General features: G+C 42.8%; 1 protein-coding gene across 1 annotated transcript in view; it reads right to left on the reverse strand.

Annotated features, from left to right (window-relative positions):
• The window catches only part of LOC119051178 (immunoglobulin-binding protein 1-like), a 120,515-nt gene that overhangs the window by 89,556 nt on the left and 7,776 nt on the right, over nucleotides 1–23,183 (reverse strand). The window contains 1 exon segment of the mRNA XM_053671060.1: nucleotides 12,657–12,797. The gene's annotated coding sequence lies outside the window, so the exon portion shown is untranslated.

The raw sequence follows: 23,183 nt of genomic DNA on the forward strand, positions 1-23,183 counted from the left end.
CATCCAGAGAGCATATGTCCTCTTTCCAGACATCAGGGCTCCACCAAAGCAGAACACCAACAGCACCCAAAGGGTCCCGTTGGGGCAGCCGGAGACGATAAAGCAGCGAGGAGTGAAAATGCCCAAGACGACAAAACAATCTCTGTCTACCTAGGTAAACAAATCAGAGATACGGAAGGACTGTACAATGAAGTCGTTTCTTAAATACAAAACAGATTTCAACATAACAGAGACACACCGTTATCTGTTTTATAGATGGAAAAGTAAATTGCACAAGTTTCCTGAAATGAAAACACAAGACTGGCCTAAAGTTTTTTTAAGCAGGTTTGCAACACTTTGACAGCTGATTGCCCTTCTTTTCCAGGCTGTTAAACTGGCCTCCATCCATTACTAACTTTTAAACTGAAAAAATATTGCGGAATGTTTGTGGTAAAAGGAAATCTCTGATGGAGAAGAAGAAATACGTCAAAGTGTTGACTTTTCTGTTTCACAATTTTAGAGTTAATTTCCCTTTCACATAGCTCTGTATCTAATAATTCGCTTACTGGCAAGTAAAAAATAAAATGATTTGTGATGGAGAAAAGTCATAAACTTGTATTTTAATCAGATCAGATTCTCTGGTTGCTTTGTTTGGAGGTGGTAAAACAAAGAAAAGTGAAGAATATCAAGAATGCTGTAATGGAGACTGGATCTGTTTCTCACCCCAAGACTGAAATTCTCATTCTCCTCCCCAGAGGCAACCATTTACTGTTTCTAGGATATTATCCCTAAAATAGCCTATGTGTACATAAGCATCTCATATCTTTGAAATATTTAAACAAATGCCAAATTTCTAACACCTGTTGTTTTACATCTTGTCTTTTTCCTGTGGAAAAAATCTTGGATCTCATTTTATAAGTGACTTCCATTTCAACAGAATCCTTCGAAAGTGACAAGAAAACATGGGAAACCAAGACTGTTTTGAGTTGTTTACTAATGACATAAGTCAGCAAGCAGTCCTTCCTGAAAGCATGCAGCATGTTCTCCAGCATTTGTGAGCTATGTATATGGGAAACTCAATATGAGACTGAGAAACCAACTGAAGATCTATCTATGTTGTAATGGCCATTGACTAGAACATTGGTAGTGTTAACACGTGCCTCATGATAATAATCAGTTTCATGACTTTCATGTCACTGTTGGGGATCATGAGGCATAGGAAAGAGTGCTCTTTAGTGGGGAAATGCAAATTCAAATAACAATGAGCTACAATTTCAGAGCCATTAGTTAGCAAAGTTTTCAAGTCATTACTATATCACCTGTGGTGAGAATAGAGAATCAGAAATTGGCTTTTATACTTTATCTGTGGAAGTAAACTTGGAATAATTACAACAGGGAGCAATTTTGTTATACTTAGTAAAGTCAATATGTACATAAATTCACTTCCAGCCAAGATGGAGGCATAGGTAGATACACTTTGCTTCCTCACACAACCAAAAGGACAACAAGAGACTTAAAAACAAAAAATAACCAGAACTGCCAGACATTCACACTGTATGGAAGTCCAACAACCAAGGAATTAAAGAAGAAACATTCATTCAGAATGGTATGAGGGGCAGAGATGGGCATCCAGGGCAGAGAGGATGAATGGCAAGGTGGCAGTTGAAGGACCAGGGGTCCCACATTTGTCTGAGTATAAACCAGGAGGAACAACAAGGGAGCAAGACAGACCAAGCACCGTAGGGTTCCAGTGCTGGAAAAGAAAGCCTTAAAAACATCTGGCTGTAAAAACCTGTGGGAGTTGCAGTGGTGGTAGAAACTCCCAGCCTCATAGGACAGTTCGTTAGAGAGACCCACAGGGTCCTACAATGTGCACAAACCCACTGGCCTAGAAATCATCAGAAGAAGGGCCCAATTTGCTAGTGGGTAGCAGGAGAAGTGACTGAAAGCTGGTGGAAAGCTGAGCAAAAGGCATTTTTCCCTCTCAGACTTCTCGCTCAAATACAGCACCACAACAGAGCAACTTGGCTTGCTCCACCCTGGTGAATACCTAAGGCTCTACCCCTTAAAATGTAACAGGTGTGTTGAGACAAAGAAATACATGAAAGAACAGATCAAACCTCTAAAAATAGAACTAAGCAACGATGAGATAGGCAACCTATCACATGCAGAATTCAAAATATTGGTAATCAGGTTGCTCACAGAAATGGTTGAGTATGGTCGCAAAATAGAGGAAAAGTGAAGACTATGAAAAATGAAATAAAGAAAAATATACAGGGAACCAACCATGATGGAAAGGAAACTGGTACTCAAATAAACAGTTTGGAGCAGAAGGAAGAAATAAACATTCAACTGGAACAGAATGAAGAAATAAGTATTTAAAACATGAGGAGAGACTTAGGAACCTCTGGGACAACTTTAAATGTTCCAACATCCGAATCACAGGGGTGCCAGTAGAAGAAAAGAAAGAGCAAGAAATTGAAAACTTATTTGAAAACATAATGAAGGAGAACTTCCCTAATCTAGCAAAGGAAATAGACTTCTAGGGAGTCCAGGAAGCCCAGAGAGTCCCAGAGAAGTTGGACCCAAGGAAGTGTACACCAAGGCAAATCATAACATTACCCAAGAATAAAGACAAGGAGAGAATCTTAAAAGCATCAAGAGAAAAGGGGACAGTTACCTACAAAGGAGTTCCCATAAGACTATTGGATGATTTCTCAAAAGAAACTTTGCAGGCAAGAAGGGGCTGGAAAGAAGTATTCCAAGTCATGAAAGGCAAGGACCTACATCCAAGGTTACTCTATCCAGTAAAGCTATCATTTAGAATGGGAGGGCAGATAAAGTGCTTCCCAGTTAAGGTCAAGGTAAAGGAGTTCATCATCACCAAGCCCTTATTATATGAATTGTTAAAAGGATTTATCTAAGAAAAAGAAGATAATAAAAAATACGAACAGTAAAATGACAACAAACTCACAACTATTGACAACCAAGCCTAAAAACAAAAACAAAATAAACTAAGCAAACAACTAGAACAGGAACAGAATCACAGAAATGGAGATCACATGGAGGGTTATCAGTAGGAAGGGGGAAGGAGGAGAATGGGGGAAAAGATACAGGGAATAAGAAGCAGAAATGGTAGGTGCAAAATAGGGGGAGGTTAAGAACAGTATGGGAAATGGAGAAGCCAAAGAACATACATATACAACTCATGGACATGAACTAAGGGCAGGGGGTGATATTGGAGGGAGGAGGGGTGCAAGATGGAGGAGAATAAAGAGGAGAAAAGAATGGGACAACTGTAATAGCATAACCAATAAAGTATACTTTAAAAATTATGTACCTAATCTCAACTCAGCAAACACACTTTCATGTAGAGACTGAAGCAATGTTCTTGTACAAATGGGTCCGCCACGTGTACATAATAAGCCTGTTCAATGCAGCATTGCTTGTGATAGCAAAATGGTGGAATACCATAGGGGCAGTTGAAATAAATGTATGAATTAGAGCTACATTTTACTTTGGCATGGGTAAATATTTTAAAAAATGTAAATGAACAAACCCAAGCTGCAAAAACACATGTAAAAATATGACATCCTTTAAGTAAATGTGTACAATATACAACAATGCTTTGCTTTGTTGTGGACACATATTCGCCAGTTGGCAGATCCAGCTGCCAGCCTTTTCCATCACGCTCTGGCCCTGGGACACTTTATGGACTTCATCTTCCAGCTCTCTTCCTTGGGATTCAGTTGGGTCCACCTAATAGGTGGCACTAGTAGGAGTCTGAGGGGAGGAGAGAGGGAGTCTGAGTGTCATAGCCTCTGCCCTTTGCAGAGGCTGCATTTTTTCACTGAAAACCACAGCTGCTCTCAGGTCTTCCGCACCTAGAGTGGCAGATCTTTCTGGATCTGGTCACAGTTGTGGGCCTGTAGTGGGTATTTCTCTGTGTCCCTCCAAGCTTAGGCAAAATAATGACTTCATTCGGTTGCCACCTCCCAAGTGCTTCACCGCCCCTTGCAGAGCTCCATTGTCACAGCCTACACATCTGCAAGTAGAACCTTTAATAGATGCTCTCTAGCACCTGCCAAGATCTCGAAAAATGCACATACTTATGTGAGGAGATTTTAAACTATGCCTGCTAATGTTATACACTCAGTTTCAGGAGACTGGCTACCTGTGTAAAAAGAAGTAGAACCAAGGATGAAGAGAAGGAGAAGGAGAAAGCTACAGCTGTATTTCCAAAGTTTTTTTTAATAAAATTTTTTAAATCACAGAAGGCATTACATAAAAATGTTTCAATCAGCTAAATCTGGGTGGTTAATACATAGGTGTTGTATAATGTTTTGATTGAAATATTTCTAAAAATATTTTGTTATAATAACAAGCTTGAGAAAGTGAAATTCTTCCTCTTTCAGGACAACACATGAGTGTCGCATGAGGCTCTAGACACATTGCATCCGGTGGAAAGTGCTTCTCCGTTGCCCTGAATGTTTCTTCACCAGCACTTCCTCCGAAGGCCCAAGATAATTCTACATCATTGGGCAAGGCATTGCACTTTCTGTGCTTAGAAGTTGTGGGGAAGTGGAGAAGTACCATTAGAACTATGACACCTGTGGAAAGTGAGGTAACCTTGGCCCCCAGGCAACTCTGGAAGGCATTGTGGTAGGTGACAGCAAGGCAGGGGTGTCCAACCCACTATGGGCCACATGGGCCCAGGATGGTTATGAATGTGGCCCAACACAAAATCATAAATTTACTTAGAACATGGTTTTTGGCTTATCAGATTTTGTTAGTGTTTGTGTATTGAATGTGTGGCTCAAGACAACTCTTCCTCTTCCAGTGGGCCCAGAGATGCCAAAAGGTTGGACACCCCTGGACTATAGATCATTTGCATCTTTTTATTTCTGCAAATTATTATTACCAAGGCTTCAGCTCACTTGTTTCCATGTTGCTGAGGAAGTTGCTTGCATCACCAAAATAGACACAAAACAAGGCTGAAGATTGCACGGTCATTCAACTTCCTTGAGAGAAACATTTGTTACTCTAAATCTTCGAGCTTAGGGTCAAAGCCTGTATAACCTTGCCTGTGTGTGCATCCACGTGCACACAAGTTCGTGATTTTAAGGTTCTTAAATATTGTATTGCTTTCTGGGGTATTTGCACCAGTCACACTTACTTGGACAGCAAAGTAATCAAAGTGAAGTGTAGAGTTGATAGGACAAGTCCCCTGGGCTCTTCCAGGCCCTCCTAAGGCCCTCCCTTCCCCAGAAATAAATGCTGTTATTAATCAGGTGTGTTCTCCTGGACCATTTTCTATGCCTGTGTGGGCATGTGTGTATAGAAATGTTATCTTTTCTATTAAAGCTTTAAGACTCTTCTTGGTGTACTACAACTTACAGTCCTCATCTAACAATATGTGCTCTGATAATGTCTGATGCATTTCCATCACACAAGTACATATAATTCTCATTTAAAAAGAAACTATTATTTTCTCCATTTTTCAAATGGGATAGCAGAAGCATAGAAAGCTTATCTGAGCATAGACAGCCAGGGAGTTCCAGTGCCAGGACTGGACTCTAGACAGGCTGGTGTTAGAGCCCTCACTGGTTACCCCTGTACTGTATTAACCCCATCTTTAAGACCTTGTTACGTCAGTCCATACAGGTCTTCCTAGATCTTTTTAGGTGCTGTAGAATGGAGATGGTGTCTGGACCATTTGGCCCTCACCACTCACACCAAGTGCTTCTTAACGCAAGCATAAAGAATTTCCACCTGAGCTAACTCTAAGGCAGATGGGGAAATAACAGCTCTGGGAGCAGCGCTCAACCAGTGACCGATGGGAATTGGTGATAAATACCTGAGCTACCTGAATCCTGAGGTAGGAGTGATCTGAGATGTGCTCTTCATACCCTCCCAGAGTTCTCAGTGATTGAGGCCCAATTGCCATTCTTTAATAACACATCCATGGCTTCCTTCCTTTTCCTATGTTGCTTCTCTACTGCCCTGAAGGTACTTCCTGGGATCACCTCCAAACTAAACCAATTATATGTACATCCTTGTCTTTGGGTCTATTCCTTGGGAAGCCTGCAGCAATGTTCATACAAGGCAATGCTCACCCAAGCTGGGTGGGCACCTGGCTGTGCCAACTGGATTCTCTCTCCAGGATTCTGGTATTGGAATAGACAGGATGTTGGTCAGTTTCTGCAAGGGACTGGGGCTCTAACATGTGACCTTGGGAGTTTTGCAAGGTCATAATGTGTCATGTGTGTCAGAAGCAGAGAGCTAGTCTGAGGGTGGGGGGTGGTGGAGAGAATGGGCAGGAGAATCAGGGATGAGAGATGGCTTCCTGTTATCAGTTCCCTCTCTTCCTGAAACCCTCCGACATCTGCTTCCTGGTCTGTGAGTTATGCCAATATAGGTGTAATAAATTTCCCCCTCAAACTAAGTTAAATAACTTGCTACATACTACCAACAATGGGTGAACACAGAAGATCATCACAATATTAAACTCATCCTGAAAATCTATGTTCCAGGACTGTTCCCCTCCCCGCATCCCTATTCTCTTCCCATCCTGGTTCTCTGCTTTGACTCAGGAGAGGAGCTCTGACGTCTGACCTCCTCCTGTGACTGGCCTTCTGGTGACTGGCCCTCAGGCTGGGCCTACCCATGATGGTTCCCTGAAATGGCCTATTTGTGCTGAAGACCCCCTTAAGCAGAGGCAGTCATGTCTGCCCTCACTCAGCCTGTGCTGGCCTCCAAGCCTCGGGCTCTCTCTGGGTGAAGCTTCCCCTTGCTGGACAATAACTGGTGCCGCCCCTCACTGTCAGTCCCCTGCTGTCAGCCCCTTGCTCTGTGCCCCTTCATAAGGAGTCTGGGGGTCTTTTGAGGTTCTCTTCACACCCTCAGCCTAAGGGACACAGGGTGAGGGACATGCTCTCCCCACCTTCCCCTTCTGGGGCCTGCTGCAGTGCAGTCACTGCTCATCTAGTACAGGCTGCTTCACCGAGGCCCCTTGTTTCAGATTTTTTTATTCAAAAAGCACTGCTGGTCTTGAAGTTCCCCAGCACCCCAAAATTCCAGGGGGCATATATCAATTCTCCCAAGAATCACCAAGTGCCCCAGTCTGGTCTTCTGATATCCTCCCCAGACCTGTTCCTCTATGGCAGGCATCCCCAACCCCAGGGCCGTGGGCGGGTACCAGTCCAAGGCCTGTAAGGAACCAGGTGGCACAGCAGTACTGCCTGAGCTCTGCCTCCTGTCTCCTCTCCCAACCCTTTCTGGGGAAAAATCACCTTCCCCAAAACCAATCCCTGGTGCAAAAATGCTGGGGACTGCTCCTCTACAGGCTCGTCCTATCTCAGCTAATGGCAGGCAGTTCTATCCTTCCAGATGCTTGGGCCCAAACCCTTCTTCACTCCTCTCTTTTTCCCCACTTTATATCCAGTCTGAGAGAAAATCCAGTTAGTGCTACCTTAAAGATATATCCAGAATCCTACCACTTCTCACCACCTGCCCTGTTACCCCCATGTCTTGCTTGAATGACTGAAATATCCTCTTACCACATCTCCTCCTTCCAGCTTGCTCCCTACATTAGTTGTCCATCATTATGAAAAGGCCCAAGAAACAACCACAAAACCTCGGTGGCATTCATCTGTGATGCCTCTGGGCTTGACTGGGGATCAGCTAAGTGGCTCATCACATCCATGCTGGAGGTCCACTGGCTGGTTGACAGAGGTCACTCAGCTTTGCTCCATGAGTTTCTAAACAGTCAGTGAGCTCACCCAGCAAGTTCTCAAGATGGTGGCAGAGATGCAAGATAGCAAATGAAAATCTGCAAGGCTCCTAAAGCCTGGGCTTAGACGGGTCCTGCCATCACTTTCACTTCCTCCATTCAGCCAAAGCAAGTCATAGGGTCAAGCCTTGCTGAGGGGCGTCCTTACCAACTTACATGGCTGAACTAAATCTAGTGGCAGGGAAATGTATTTTGTCTCATAAGAATAAACCCAGACATAAATAGTATAAACAGTGTGAATCCATTTATTAGAAATTCTAGCCCTGGCTGATGTGGCTCAGTGGATTGAGTGCTGGCCTGAGAACTGAAAGGTCGGTGGTTCGATTCCTAGTCAGGACACATGTCTGGGTGCGGGCCAGGTCCCCTGTTGGGGGTGCACAAGAGACAATCACACATTGACATTTCTTTCCTTCTTTCTCTCTCCCTCTCCCTCTCTCTAAAAATAAATAAATAAAATTTTTTTATAAATTCTAGAAAAGGCACAACTGTATAGACATAAAACCAATCAGTGATTGAATAAGGCTTGGGGTGGGGCAAGAGGACATGTCAGGACATTTGGGGATGGTAAAAATGTTCCATATCTTGATTGTGGTAGTAGTGAAAATCCTTGTTGAAGGGTAGAACTCCATTGGACAAGGATGAGGGATATAGGTTGGAGGGTGTTAGTCTTCCTGAAAACTAGGAATGTTTACAAAACTGCAGAGATAAGACCTCCAGATAAGTTGGCTGCAAGTATGAATAGGATTTGGGACCCCAGGTGCCATTCAGAGGCCTTGGCAAAGAGCCCCTACCTGAATCCAAGGGGAGGAGACAAGGGAGGGGAAGTGTGAAACTCCACTGCTTCCAACTGATCAGAAGGCAAAATATTCGGACTCACCAGGGTACCAGCATGGCTGGGTTCTGGTGAGGACTCTCTTGCTGGCTTGGAAATCGCTGCCTTCTCACTGTGTGCTCACATGGCCTTTCCTTTGTACTTGTGTGTAAAGAGAGAAATCTCTCTCCTCTTCTTATAAAGTTACCAAGTCTATGACATCAGAACTCCGCCCTTATGACCTCATTTAAATTTGATTATCTCCTAAAAGCCCCATTTCCAAATACAGTCACATTAGGTGTTAGGGCTTCAACATGTGGACTTATGGGGGGACACAATCTAGACCATAGCAAAGAGTAAGCAGCCCCTCCCTTGTCTCAGCATGGAAATTTCCACTTAGGCACCGCAGAACTTGCAAGTCATGAAGCAATAATAACTGGTAAGAGTAAAAGATAACTTTCCAAAGTTGAGGTTCTCGTGGGACTGCTGGGGTCCAGCCTTGGCAGGTCTCAGGGTCTCTGAAAGATGGACGGTGCAGGTGATGAATGATGAGTCAGACCCCCGATTGGATGCCGCAGAAGAGTCAGCCTCTGTGGGTCTGACCGAACTCTCAGAGTTTGATTTAGGCTTTATTTTTATAGAGATTGTTACATAACATTAAAGGAATAGGTGCATAGCATGATCAGTTAAGCAGAAAAGACCAACACAGAAGTAACCAGGAAAAGTACAAGAATTTCCATAGACTCAGTTAATGTTAAACAAAGGTTGTTTTGACCAGGAGAGCCATTAATCAGACAATTAGAAATAGCTGTATGTACAGAGTTGAAATGTCTTATTGTTTATTAAGGTTCTTAGAATTTGGCATGAGGCAAAAGGATACGCTAGACTGAGCAGAGGTTATAGAAAATTTATTATAAGGCCTTTGTGATGTCTAACTTAGCTATCTATCTTTCTGTCTAAAATGTTTCTTTATGTAATATGGACTCTGACTCCTGGGTAATTGTTTCTACATGCTTAATTTGTAATAGCTAACCAGCTTCTCCTGTTCTTTGCCTGTCTAATTCTAATTAATATATATTCCTGTCCAAGGTAGAGGAGGGGCTGTTACTCATCAACTTTTAGACGTTCAAGGGCTACCCCATCAGGGGGAACTTTTGTTCTCTGGCCAAGAAATCATTTTGTGCAACTTCATTGGAATTCTGCGGATCATTGGATCTGAAATACAGGTGTCAAAATCTCACTACCTATTTATTAATCGCAAAAACAAACACAAAGAGAGATAGAAGGGAAATCCAGCCACAGTTGCCTCCGCTGTGCAGATGCAGCTCATTCGTCCGGACTGTGTCAAGGGACGGGTGCTGGCTGCGTCCCGACCTGGGACCATCAAACCTGAGTGCAGATTTTCTACACCCTGAATCCAGCCAGTTGTTCCCCTGCTCAGTGGTTTCCTATTGATCTTAAGAAAATATACAGACTCATTTTCTAAAAACATTTTATTTATTTATTTTTAGAGAGAGAGGAAGGGAAGGAGAAAGAGTGGGAGAGAAACATCAGTGTGTGGCTGCCTCTCATGTGTCCCCCACTGGGGACCTGGCCTGCAACCCAGGCACCCTTTGCTTCACAAGCCTGTGCTCAATCCACTGAGCCAGACCAGCCAGAGCCAGACTCTTTTTAAAAAAAAAAAACTCATTCTCATCAGAAGATATATTCATTGATTTAAGAGAGAGGAGAAGCAGAGAAGAGAGAGAGAAATAGCGATGTGAGAGAGAAACATCAGTTTGTGGCCTCCTATACATGCCCTTACTGGGAACCGAACACTGCATCCTAGGCCTGTGCCCTGGGTGGGAATTGAACCTGTGACCTTTTGGTGCACCATATGATGCTCCAGCCACTGAACCACATAAGCCAGAGCAACATACAGACTCTTTATCACTGCCTTCTGAACGCCCCCCCTTCCACCTCCCAGCCTCTTTTCTTGCCATACTCTGATGCAATGCTACTGAGCTTTTCTTCAGTCCCAAGGGACTCTCCTTCACCTTCAGGCCTGTCCCCATGTGGTTCCCTCTCTCCAAAACACTTAATATGGCCAAAACCTCGCATTTCATTCTCTCCCCCTTGTTTTGTGCCTGCTAGTTCCTCTCATCCCTGAGGTCTCATTTGAAAGGACACTTCCTCCAGAAATCCTCAGACTGCCCCACTGGGGCTGGTTTATGGGGGGATTCCACCCGCAGTGCCCCCCCCCCCCGGCTGCCACGGATGAGAACAAGTCTACCAAGACATGATCTGTTTGGGGGGAGGGAAGGTGGGCAATGTTTCAGAAAAGAAGGGCCTTGAGCCTGTTCCTCAGTGGGCTTTTATTGGGTTCAATCTGCACAGGAATACAGGTAAAGCTCATCAATTATTGTTAGGCTATAATGTTCAAACAGTAAATAACATTCAAAGAAATATGAGGGCTTATTCTGAGTCAGAGTCAGATAGCTAAAGGGCCATAAAACCGTGGGAAACAAACTTATTTTATGCTTGGGCCCTTATCAGAAAATTGAGGGCATTCTTAGCAAAGCAGCTTTTACAGGATTTTATGCATTCTTTCTTAGGCCTGATTGACCCAGGCAACTGCTCATTCTTGCTCAGGGCTGCACTACCCTCTGGCATTGTTTCAGGCTGAAGTCAGGCAGGGGAAGCAAGGCAGCCAAGAGATTAGAAGACATCTCCCAGACAGAATGAGGACTCAGGCTACATCAAAGCCAAGGGGCAAGCATCTATCACCCCCTCTTTCTATAGTCCCCCAAGTCCTTCCCTGATGGCCCCTTCATGACCATTCCTGTCTTAGGTCATCCCTCCCTTGAGGAATCTTACCTAAGGGAGATTGGCTAACTAGTCATCTGCCCGGAGCTAAGCAAGGTGAAGTAAAGGGGGCAGAGGCTGTGCCCCTGTCAGGAGGATAAGCTTTGTCTCCTTAGTGGCTTATGGTCCCGATGTCTTTTTACTCAGCCTTAGCCATGGAGGTTTACAGCTTCTGAAACCAGGCAGGGTAGTTGCCAACACTGGTTGTATGTTTTTCATGTTCACTACAGGCCATGGCAGAGAGAACGGTATCATGAAGCCCTGTGCACTCACCTTTCAACTTTGTTGATGATGAAATATAATCAAACATTCTACCAGTATTTAAATTTCCCCAGTCATCTTATAAGCAATTCTAGCAGCTTATTTGTTTGAATCAAGATCCAGAGTTCACACTTTATAAAATAGCACTTAAAATTTTCTTCTGAATTATTATATGTAATATTTTCCCATTGCACATCCTTTATCACATTGGTTGGACCACAAAGTATTTGTCTGCCCCTTATACCCCAGACCACAAACTTGGTATGCAAACTTGAAGTCCACACTCGTATTTACAAAGCTAATCTGTAACCACAAACTGCTTCTGACATTGTCCCCCAAAAGAGAACTCACACAAATTTATTGATGTACAGTCCAGCTATGCCACCAATATGGTCTTTTCAGCACAATCTCACTTCACTGGAAGGTTTTCCAAGGGCTAGGAAATTGACAATATGCTTTAAAGGAAGAGGAGGGGAAGGATGTGTGATGCTCTGGTTGGCAGATTCAGACTCTATCCAGCACAGCCTTTGAGGGCATCTCAGGAAGTGTATAATCTGTTGCATAAGTGTTTGTGCACATGTACCCTGTGAGACATACTGTACAAAAGCTAGGTCTAAGTTTAGGTGAATTCCAAGATCTTCTCCTGCCAGATCCTCTAAAAATAGCTTCTGTCTTACTTAGGAAATCTGCCTTGCTCATGAACAGAAATGTACTTTGACTTGACTCCAATAGGAAAAAAAAATGCTACCATCTGAAAGAAAGAACAGGGCACCCTGGTTTGGTACCTCAGTTGGTTAGGACATCATCCTGGTACACCAAGGTTGCAGGTTCCAGCCCAAGTCAGGGCATGTACGAGAAACAACCAGTGTCCCTGGCTGGTGTGGCACAGTTAGTTGGAGTGTTGTCAAATAACTGAAGGGTTACAGATTTCATTCCTGGTAGGGGCACATGCCTGGTCGAGAATCCTACCTTTGATCTGGGTGGGGTGTGTGTAATCCCCCCATTTGAATGTGGATCCGTGTTCCGGCCACAAGTAGCAGGCAGCTGGTCAACGCTTCTCTCTCTCATTGGTGTCTCTCTCTCTCCCTTCTTCTCTTCCTTCCTCTCTCTCTAAAAGCAATGAAAAAAAAAAAGCCCTCAGGTGAGGATAAAAAATAAATTAAATAAAAATAAAGAAATACTTAAAAAAAAAGAATCAACTACTGAATGTGTAAATTAGTGGAACAACAAACTGATGTTTCTCCTTCTCTCTCTCTCCCCGCCTCAAATCAATAAATAAAAATTAAAAACAAACCAAACAGAAATAAAACGGAGCCCTTATGAGGGACCTGGATGGGTAAGGAACTACCTGAAATTACTTTCCTTGTCTTTTGGAAGGTAGACAATCTCCCTCTTCCCACTGCTGTGTGCTACACTGAAAACACAGTGGAGAGAGGCTGCACCACTGAAATCTGGTGAGTGTAAGAAGGAGATACAGGCAGCATTTTAAGTCCTGCCTTGTGACACAGAGCATGTCAGAGAGCAAAATGCTAAAAAACAGAATAGGGGAGGGTGTATATTTCCATGTTGGCAGTTGATCACATTCAGTCTTTTTCAGCAAAGCTGCTTCAGTGAATGTTGCCATGGGAACCAGACATGAGTAAGTGGTTTACTGAGTGCAGCTTTCATGCGCTGACATTCTAAAGCAGGGTCAGGGTTTCCAGGTGTTCTAAAGCTGCCAGGATGTTTTCTTCTGATAGGCGTGTTTTTAATTTCACTATCTGTGAAAACCCAAAACATCCATGATGAAATGGTTGCTCTCATGAACCTAATAGTTGTAGGATTTGATTATATTTTCAGGAATGAAATAATTTGACGTATTTGCCAGAAGGAGGATATAACCATAATTTCTACGTGAGTGCACGCTGAATTTTGCATCACTGTGTAGAAGGGATCATCTCACCTTGTGAGTTCACCAAGGCCAGATTCGTAGTCTTTTCTCCTTCCTGACTCTGCTGATTCAGAAAAACATTCACCATTGTAGTGCCTTCTTTGTAATCTTTCCAAGTTCCTCATTATTCTCCATTTGTTCAAACTGGATAGTTCTCTGGTGAGAGCCTGGCCAGACAGTGTGCCTCCCTAACCACGTGACGAAGGATAGTATCACTGGTTTCCTCCTCACGTTCAGCCCTCTAGTTACCTGTACTCACCCAACACACGTGGATGGGCAGCTGACGATGAGGAGCTGTGTATCTGGGACTCTTTCCAGAAACACTCTGCTACGGTCAGTGTGTAGAAATTGGCACACACTAAGCAGAAAGCAACAAGTTGGGGCGGTGCTGTCTAGGAGGCCTGCATGCAGACCTGGGCTCTGTCTCTCAGAAGCTGAGTGACTTGTTTCCTTTCCCACAACTGCTTTATGATTCCCGGGACATGCTGCCCAGATTCCTCTTTCAGCCAGCTCTTACTTTGCCAGATGCTGAAAGTTTTGTCAGCTAATGACTGAGTGCCTTTCCAGGAATTGCCTTCTCCTGAAAGGAGGTGGCTTCCTCAGGGCCAAGCCTCCTCCTGGGCACCCCCTAAACAATATCTAGTTCATGGGATTAGGGGGTATACAGGCTCAGCCCTCTCACTCCCACCCATCTTACTCTACCTAACTAAGCTACCTCTGAAGGGTTATCCCAGCTTCGGAGGTCCCTGTAAGTTGCTGAATGCTTGTTGACATCCTTTGCAGCCCAGCTTCTCCCTCTGCTCAGCCCTGCTGCCTCCCTTTCCTTCCATGGGTGCTGTTCATAAGGGAACTCCCTAATACATCTGTACATTAATGTTCATCTCAGAACCTGCTTCCTGGAATAAAAATCTGCAGCAAGCCTGAACTTGCTTTGGGAGGTTCCCTCCCCTATTACTGCAATGCGATTGGGGGGGGGGTGATTTATTCCATACTCAGCCCCAGGTTTGTGGCATTTGGAAAAATCCATCCTTTCCTTATCCCCAGGCCACACTGATTTCTGAATTGGGGCAACAAAACAATGAGAAGGGGTCTGAAGGCTCTGAAAAAGAAGCCTTCCTAGTTTTCCGAAAGATTTACCAGAGAGGCGTTCTCTGTCATGGGATGTGAACAAAGAAGCAAGTGGCCTCTGATTTGCTGAGACAACTTAAGGTGATGAGAGAAGCTTGCTGAGATTATAGCCAACATGGGCAAGTGGAAGTGAGAAACAGTCACAAGATTTGAGCCACTGGCTCAAACTACATCTGTACTAGACACACCTGAAGCCAGCCTACCTCAGGATATCTCAACCTGTGAACCAATAAATTCACTTTATTTTCTAAGTCAGCTTCAAGTTCTCACTGTAAAATGGCACTGACGGTACTGGAACCTACCTCATGGGGATGTTTTGGAGAATAAACTATCAATTCTTCCTCAAGAAGAATTGCCCTACAGATGTTAGCAATCCACGAGGCTTCAAATCCCACAGCTTTTCTGTATGATAGAAGGTCGTGCATTTCTTTTAAGCACATGTACCTCAGAGGTACAAAGGTCTTTATTGGACAACATTTCAGACTTTCCTTCTACCCATAGTATAAAGAAGCTTCATCCAGAGCTGAGATTTTTAGTTTTTAAGTGGTGGCATTTTTGAAAACTGAGATCTCATGTGAAAACCACAAATATGTGTATTCATAATAACTGCAAATATGCTCAGGGTCCTTGCTATATGCCAGGTACTGTGCTTAGCACTTTACTTCTAGGTTATGTATGCGTGTTTGTGTTATATATGAATTCACTCGAACCTCCCAACAACCATATGAGGTAAGCGCTAGTGTTATCTCTATTTCAGTTTTCAGGAAACCTCTCCAATTCATTCACAAGAGTACAGAGAATCCCATGTGAAATTTGTAACTTTGATTCTTTCATTTATTTATATACTCACCTGCGGACATTGTTTTCATTGCTTTTAGAGAGAGAGAAAGAGCAAGATTGATGTGAGAGAGAAGCATTGATTGGTTGCCTCCAGCATGCACCTGAACCAGGGATCGAACCTATAACCTAGCTATGTGCCCTGACCAGGAATTGAACCAGCAACCTTTTGGTTACAGGATGACACTCTAACCAACTGACCCACACCCACCAGGGCATTGCCTCTTTATTTACTCTGGGTAACAGATACTTTGAATGCAGCTTTGGATCACAAGACTTTTAAAAAAAGATTTTATTTATTTATTGTCAGAGAGAGGGGAAAGGAAGGAGAAATTGAGAGAGAAACAACAACGTGAGAGAGGTACATTGATCAGTTGCCTCTCGCACACCCCCAGCTGGGGACCTGGCTCGCAACCCAGGCATGTGCCTCATCTGGGAATCAAATCAGCAACCTTCTGGTTCACAGGCCAGTGCTCAATCCACTGACCCACACCAGCCAGGGAAACACTTTTTTTTTTTAAAGCAGGAGATAGTATATAGTTAGTGCAAATAGCCTAAAGTAATCACACACACACACACACACACACACACATTCATTTCAGAGCTCCAGCTGGTCTTTGTGTGGCTGAGAACAGTTGTTGAGAAACGCTGCAGCTCAGTCACAGACCTTTTTCATAGTCCAGACAGGCCTGAGAAAACCATCTGGAAGGGGCAAGAAGAGGGCAAGGTCTAGTAAAGAAGGAAATGAATAATACTGCCTTATATAGAAATGTAAAAATTTATATTCGTTGGGGAGAAACAACTACGCAAATTATAGGGCGTGTTAGGAAAATGTTTCACTTCCTTCTTCTGGGTTTACCTTGCACAGTTGGAGAATTAATGTCTGTCTTTGGGAGGCTGCTTGTGCTTATGTGTGTAGAAGCCTTCCATTCCCTGATGGGCAACTAGGAAATGAAGAGTTATATCTGCAATTACACTGATAGGGATTGAGCCCAAAAAAGGAAAAGAAAAAGGACTCATGGACATGGACAACAGTGTGGTAATTACATTGGTGGGGAGATTTGGAGTCCAGGTTTAGGATTTAGGAGGGATCCCTGTCTGAGGCAGGAGATAATCAGGAATGAGAAAACTCCGGAGGTGCCCCAGGGATAAGATAAAGGAGAGCGATACAGGACAGAGATGCTGTTCTAAGAACAGTTGTTCCCACTGTTTAAAAGCGATGAATCATGGTGAATCATGAACGCGCCTGCGCAGAAGATGCTACATGACCTCTGCTTCGTTTTAACAGCATTATGATAAATTAACACTGTGCAACCTCCTTTCTCTGGTGGCCAGTCAAGGAAAATCATGGGGGACCACATACGCAGTAGCTTTAAAGTAATATAACTACTTGTACATGCACAATAAAAGCCCGCCAAAACTAGCCAGGGAGGATACGCCTTTTAAGAATAAAATCCCTTCAGCCCCTGAGGTCAATCTCTGCTCAGAGTTGGTCCACTCCCATGTTCTGCAGAATGTACTATCACTTAATAAATTGCTCTCTCTCTTTCTGTTATAAACTCTCTGTGTGCTCAATTCGATTCTTTGTGATCACCAAGAACCTGTTTCCTGTGCTCACCAGTGACATGTCCACCCTGGACTCTTTGAAAGGGAGTGGAATGCTAAAACCTTTGAGAACTGTCCCGACACTCACACTCCCAAGGTATGGATCCAGACCAAATAAATGAGCTCCAGGGCCATATGCCACTAAGGGAGGGACCTGATGCAGACCCAAGTCCAAGTCTGATGGCAAAATACCAGGGTAGCAAGAAAGGAGAGTGGTATGGAAGGAGATGCCAAGAGCTCCAGTTTCAACGCTACACCAGCCGGCAGGGTAACCTCAGGCATATTTCTCCTCGCTTTCTTGGAGCCTCAGATTTCTCTTCTTTAAAATGAGAGGTTTGCAAGTTCCATAATTAGAGATTCATTCTTTTGCCTACAGTGTCTCTTCCTGGTAAAATACATATTCATCTGAGAGTGTTGTCAGACACTATAATCAGGCATTTATGCTAAAGTGAATTTTTTTTTCAAGAACAGGCTTTGATGAGAGAACTGGAAGGGGTCACTGAAGTGGATAAAGGGCACAGAAAGTGGAGAAAGGCCAGTGTACATTTATGATTGGAACTAATAAGAGAAGAAAAATGAAGAGTTTTGACAGTGCCACTTTGTCAAGGGAAGAGGGAGGTAGAATATGTATGCATGTCACCACGTAAAAGCTGAGTTTTACTGTATTCATTCCATGGATAAACAACTGCTACCAGTGCCAACTGAAAGCCCAGAGTACAAAAGCATCATCCTGAGTTTCTTCCACGCGGGTGGTATGATCGCCAGGTATACTCTGAGTGGGAAAATCAATTCCTTTCTTTCAAATCTCCCCTCTAAAATGTATGTCCTGTCATCATTTTCTAATTAAGTCATTTATATATTGAGAATGTAGGAAAGTTCTGCTTTGTTTTATCAACTCTAAATCAAAGATTTTTTTGCCCTGGCTGGTGTGGTTCAGTGGATCGAGTGTTGCCCACATCAAAAGGTTTTCAGTTTGATTCCCAGTCAGGGCACTTGCCTGGGTTGTGGGCCAGGTCCCTAGTTGAGGGCATTTGAGAAGCAACTGATCAATGTGTCTCTCACACGTTGATGTCTTTCCCCTTCTCTTTCTTCCTCTCTTCCCCCTCTCTTTAAAAGTAAATAAATAAATTATTTTTTTTAATCAAATCAAAGATTTTTTAACAGAGCTTTGGAGAAAATAATCCCCATGTCTCTCTTCTAGCTTTCAAATATTTTGGCTGTGTGTCATGCCTTAATTCCTGAAAGTGGAGGTGTCTGAAGGAGGCCCAGCCCCAAGGGGACCAATTAAAAGAGAAGGCACCAGGCTCAAGGCAGGCCAAGTTTGCTGACTCATTGAAATCAGAAATACATCCTGTCTTCAGTGTTGAGAAATAAAAGGAGAGCTGTGTTTTGTAGCTGGTGGGATCTTACCATGTCTTTCAGAGGTTTGGTCGTCATGGTGAATTAGAGATCAAACTGATATATATTTTTGCACAAAAGTCAAGCCAGGCAACTCAGCACAGCACACAGTATAGACAACTCCCTATAGAAGCAGCCAAGAAAATGGTTTAACAGAAATAGCATGTGTAGGTGGTTTAGAACCATCCCTGCGCCCAATCTTCTGACTCTTAGAGTTCAAAAAACAAAACAAAATGCTTCTCTCCATGTCACTTTAACTTTTTAATTGGGTCCTGATTAAGGATTGTCCTAAAGTGGCAGGAGAAAATTAAGGCATTTTAGCTCTGAAGTAAGCTTTTTTTCCTTACAGAAACAAATATGAACAACTGGACACACTTCCTCTTTCAAGTTTCCTCAGGGACAGATGAGCCTGTGATCTTTGACCTTGTGGTATCTGGTAACTCACTTTCTATGTGCAAAAATCATTTTAGTTGTCTGAAGATTTACTAACACAGGTCTGTTCCCTGCAGAATACACTTTTCCCAGAGAATTCTATCCATCTGTTCACTAATTTATTATTTATTTGACTTCTGTTGAAATGCTTGAAACATTCCTTGGGCAGTGGGGGTTGGGGGATGTTGCAGTGGTATGAATTGAATTCACCTGACAAAATCTAGGTTGCTTTGGGTGTTAGAACTTCAGGATCTGTAACTCAACAAGGGAGATTTATGGCTTTTATGAATGTAGGAAAGTAGGAGCTTCTGTGGGTTAAATTCTACTGAAAACTTGCTAATGATTTGTACCCAACATTTAGTGATTTTTTTAAAAAGATTTTATTTATTTATTTTTAGAGAGAGCAAAGGGGAGGGGGAAAGGGAGAGAGAAACGTTGATCAGCTGCCTCTCGCATACACCCCAACCAGACACCAAACCCACAACTCAGGTTTGTGCCCTGAGCAGAATCAAACTAGAGACCTTGTACTTTGTGGGATTATGCCCAGCCAACTGAGCCACACCAGTCAAAGCCATTTAGTGATCTACTGACAAAACACAGAAGCTGTTTATGTTTTTATAACAGAATTCAAACTCCTGAGTATGTTTTAACCAAGTCAATGATAACTTCAAGTGCATAATTATCAAGTGGTCAGCTCAGTGTATATGACACTTTAAAGGATATATTTTTCCATGTTATTTTCTGTCAAGTGAAGACTTTTAAGGTGCCAGACTCTAATGTAGTGTTTCATTCATGCACTCAAATACAAAAGTATTTAAGTTTAGTTCAAACCTTTTTCTCTTATTCCATCAAGACTATGTCCATCTCACAGGAGTTTGGTCTTAGAGGAGGAAAAAAAAGAGAGCAACAATAAATTCCAATGAGAAATACAGGAAATGAGGCTTGTCGTGAGAAAATTCTTCCAGTCTTTGCATGTCAGCTTTAGTGAAGCTATGTCCTTGAGGGCCAAGACCTCAAGAAAACAAGAACTGTTTAGCTAAATGCTTTCCACTGCAGGGTTCTCAAGAATGTCTTTATTTTTGGTTTAAGATGCTGATTTACCTCAACAATTTTTAGATAGGGGTGCTATTGCGTGTGATTGGTCACACCCAGAAAGATCCCCAATTAGGAGAGAAGTAGTTCATTGTTCATGTTGTCTTTGATTTGTTTCCAATTTAACAAATTCCTTCAAATCTCCTGTTATGCTCATCTGTGGAAAAAATGGGCTGGCATTATTATTCTGGGAATAACCATGATGATGGAAAGCAAAAAGGAGCTAAGAGAAGGGAACAAGGAGGATTACTTTAGACAGAATGGTCAAAAGAGACCTCTCCGAGTAAGCTAAATAATTAAGCTAAAATTTAAAAACAAAACAAAACAACAGCAACAAAAACCAGACAGAACCAACATAAGAAGATGATAGAAAGAGCTCCTGTAAAAAATAAACAGCATATGCAAAGGCTCTGAGGCTGGACAAAGCTGGGGCAGTGAGCCAAGAAGAGGGTGGTGTAAAATGAGCTTAGGAAGGCATGTAGGTTCTATAGTAGCTAAAGGGACTGCAAGTTTATATTTAATTCAAGTTTATATTTAATCCTAAGTGTAGTAGAAATCTATTAAAGGATATTAAGTAGACCATGGCACAATCTAGTTTTTATTCTAAGATCCACTTATTTTCTGTATGGATCATGGGTTGCAGAGGGCAAGGAGATGGGGTGGTAATGGAGGTGGACAGGTTTCAAATGGGCTTTCCAGATAAAATCACCAGCACTTCTGATGAATTGAATATAGAAAGTGAGAGACAGGATGAGTCAAGATATGGTGAAGCTTTTCCCTAAATGAAAGGTGGTACCATTTATAAGATAGGTAAGGCTTAGGGTGCAGCAATAGGTTTTGGAGGTAAGGAACTAAAAGTACAAGGACACACATTGTGATATTTGTGAAATTCCCTAGTGAGAATTTCAGGAAGGTAGTTGAAATTTTGAGTTCTAGAAAGAGATCAAGGATAGAGATATTAACCTTGACATTGTTGGCATCTAAATGCTATCAGAGCCATGGGATTGGATAAGATCACACGGAAAGAGCGTAGAAAGACAAGAGACAAAACGCTCAGGATTCCCAACATTTAGAGGTTGAATAGTGGTGAAAGAACTTACAAAAATGTCAAGGAGGTGGCAAACAAAGAGAGAATGGCATTCCAGAAATCAGGAAGAATATTTCTAGAAACAATACGGTCAGTGCTGCTTAGAAATCAGTAAATACAAAAACAACAACAACGCAATGTCCATCCAGTTGGGCAACAAGGAGGCTGTTGTTAACCATGTTGAAAGCAGGTTTGATGAAGTTGGGGGGGGGGCACAGCCAGACCAGAAGGAAAGGGGACGTGAGGAAGTAGAGACAGCATGTAGACGGCATTCTTCCAAGAAATTTGGCTCTGACAAAAGCCATCTAAAAAACTTTGTTTTCCTACACATTGTAAAAGAACAAAGCTCTAAGGTTCTTGTCATATTACAGTCTGGTTTCCCTTCCTGTTTTGATTGCAAAATTCTCTTCTTCAATTTTCAATTAGCACTAACCGGAAAATCACCTCCTTTCATCCCAGCGTGAAACCTGGACATTATTGTCCTGTAAAGTAACTACTAATTATGTTGGCAAAAGTAAACTTCCTGAAAGTCTGTGTCCTTGCTGAACAAAGATTTCATTTAGGCGACCCTGATTTCTTGATAGAAGCTGAAAACATATTTCCATGCTCATAAAACCAATTAATTATTCAGGAGAAATATTCCCTTTATAGTTCAGCCAAGAAATTGAAAAATGACCTTTTAAGGGCAGGAGCAGCTTGTTTCCTATCATTAGTATAAGAACAACTTTGAGAGGAAAGGAATTGGTCTATATTCTTCTCACTTCTGTCGCACCTCCTATCTTTGACAAGACGTATGAGAGACTATCTGTTCTCAAGACTTTCTACCCCATTCCCAGCTACAGAACCTAAAGCAGTGTTTTACTTTTCCTTAAAATCCCTCTGGCTCCAACATTACATATGTCCTTTGTCTCTTCCCTCCTCAAAACCATTCTTTCCTTGGCTTAATTAAATTCAACTGCTGAGATGGCCCTCAATGATGCCTGCCTCCTAGTATTTGCACCCGTGAGTCATCCCCTTTTTCACTAAATAGGGTTGATCTCTGACCAATAGGTTATTACAGAAATGACAGAGAATGACTTCCAAGGTTAGGTCACAAAAAGCATTATAGCCTCTACCTTGCTCTCCCTTGGATTGCTTATTCTGAAAAATCAGAGTAAGCAATCAGAGTGGCTTTTACTCTGAAAAAGCAGCCACTTTGTCAAGGGAAAGTAATGCATTAAGAGGCCCTCATGTGAAGGACTGGAAAGTTTCTGCCTATAACCAGAACCAAGTGAGTGCACCATCTTGGAAATGGATCTTCCAGTCCCAGTTAAGCTTTCAGATGACCACAGCCCCAACTGATAGCTTCCCGTGAGCCCCAGAGCCAGAACTGAGGCAGGAGACACCATAGGAAGAACTCTGAGACTGCGCTGCTGTTACTGGCCAGCTTCTAGCATCCTGGTTGCCAGGAAATGCCTTTTAGCACTTAGGTAGAATGAAGAGAAAACCAAGGTAGGAAGGAGGAACGAGACATGTCTCACCCACTAATTCAACAGCCCCATGCCTGTTCTAATAATATTGCCAGGTATTCCAACATCACAAGAAACACTATATTAGCATGGGAGGAGGGAAGCCCTTGAAATTCTACGTAGCATTTCCACTATCTGGGAAAGAAAGCCTTGAAACTGTGCTTTCATCCCAAGGCCTGGAACATGAGAGAGGGTCCACAGTGCCCAAAGAAGAAGTCCATGAATAACTTTGGGTAACTGCTCCAACTTTAATTAACTGCCTCCTGCCACGTATCTATTTTACAACAAGATGAACAAATGAAGTCTGGAGCAAGATAAGTGTTCAGGCTAACAGTCCCCACTCGTACTTAAATTTGGGTAGTCACATCCCCAGGGGAAAGCTGGTACCACATTTACCTGTCAATCAATATGTAACTTTTCTATTCCCATCATGCCAACTATACAAGTCCTCGAAAAAAGGACTAGCTCTCTTGGCTCCC

The sequence above is a fragment of the Artibeus jamaicensis genome, unplaced genomic scaffold (genome assembly GCF_021234435.1).
Source record: "Artibeus jamaicensis isolate MK-2021 breed Jamaican fruit bat unplaced genomic scaffold, CSHL_Jam_final contig_685, whole genome shotgun sequence".
Lineage (NCBI taxonomy): Eukaryota > Metazoa > Chordata > Mammalia > Chiroptera > Phyllostomidae > Artibeus > Artibeus jamaicensis.